This window comes from Leptonychotes weddellii, chromosome 1 (assembly GCF_054177405.1).
Source record: "Leptonychotes weddellii isolate Sample4059 chromosome 1, ASM5417740v2, whole genome shotgun sequence".
Taxonomy (NCBI): Eukaryota; Metazoa; Chordata; class Mammalia; order Carnivora; family Phocidae; genus Leptonychotes; species Leptonychotes weddellii.
The window spans coordinates 101898812-101900363 of NC_138369.1; positions in this window are offsets into that span (position 1 = coordinate 101898812).

Consider the following 1552-nt stretch of genomic DNA (forward strand, 5'->3'; position numbering starts at 1 on the left):
GTTATTCTTTTAATATTTATATTGGCACATATAATTAGGTTTTCAACCTTTTACATTTGAGTGTAATTTGGCTGTATTTTGCTTAATTCAGTAGTTCAGACAGCTTAAAATAATTTTATATGAGGAATCAACTAAGTTGTTTAAGCCACTGAGCTACTAAGGCCAAATTCAGGTCCCTGGCCCCACACAAAAATATATTCTTCTGCACACAAAGGCAAGATACAATGGTGTGTCTACATTTTCAAAATTCATGATGATTACTGGAAAAATAATTTCAACTCTATTTTTTAAGGAAAATGAGCAAAAAAGATACACATTTTAAAGACTAAGAGGATAATGGTGACCGGTTATGGCACTTTATATGTTGCTATAATATAAAAATATAGTTCATTGAAGACTTTTCACCTCAATATTTTATTTTTCCACACTGCAAGGTCATTTTCTGCTACTTTTTCTTAGTAGAAAGTTGTGCATTTAGGACAAATGTAGAAGTTTTTATGACTATAGAAAGTTTTATTTTAAAGATTAAGTGTATTGGGTTTCAAGGTTGTGGAAGACAAGGTGAGGTATAAGAAGAGAGTGAAATGTTTTTTTTAAAAAAAAAAAAAAGGATGATTGAATTTATGAGAGATAGGAAGATGCAAGGTTCACTGAAACACTTCCAGTAGATTAAAAAATGAAATGCAATGAGGAGGCTGCGATACCTTGTGAGCCTGGATTCTGGTCACTTGGCTCTGTGCCTTGATGTATACTTTCTTTCACCTCAACAAAGGAGAGCAACAGAATTGAAGGTTGTCAAGAGTCTTTTGGCTTCTAGAACATACATCCAAGTATCAGGCATGTAAGGCTTGAGTCAGAAGCCGTTTGTTTCACTTAAAAAATATACCAAGTTACCTACTACGTGTTATAGTACTAAGAAAAATGCACAAAATTTTTGTTTCGTCTTAAAGGGCTGAGAACAATAAACCAATCAGTAAGCTATGTAGTGTGTGAGATGATAAGTCTGGTGAAGAAAAAAGTTAAAAGAATAAAGAGTGATAGGGAGGATGGATGTGGGGAATTGGCTTTTTAGCAGATTGATAAAAGAAAGCTTCTCTAAGGTAAAATTTAAGCAAAGTACTTGAACAAGGTGAGATAGGAGTCATGCATATAACTCTAGAACCAGATGTTTCTAGAGAGAACATCAAGTACAAACTTACTTCAGCAGGGGCTTCCCTGGTAGATTTGAGGAATACATATGAGGCCTACACATCAGACCTGAGTGAACAAGAGAGTGATTACAAGTAAGGTTGGACGGGTAATGGGAGTGTCAAATTTGAAGACTTGTAGCCTTTGCAACAGATTCTGCTACAAACCTTGGAAGAAGTGATGGTTGCAATGACAGAGATGGAATTTCAAACTAGCCTAGAAGAAGGGATTTTTGAAATCTTGTTGAATTTAACCTGGACATCGAAGTTGTAGAATCTAGGACAGGAAAATCTAAATCTTAGAAAATAAAATAAAATAAAGTAAGTCAATCAAGAAAGACATGTATCATATGACTTCATTGATA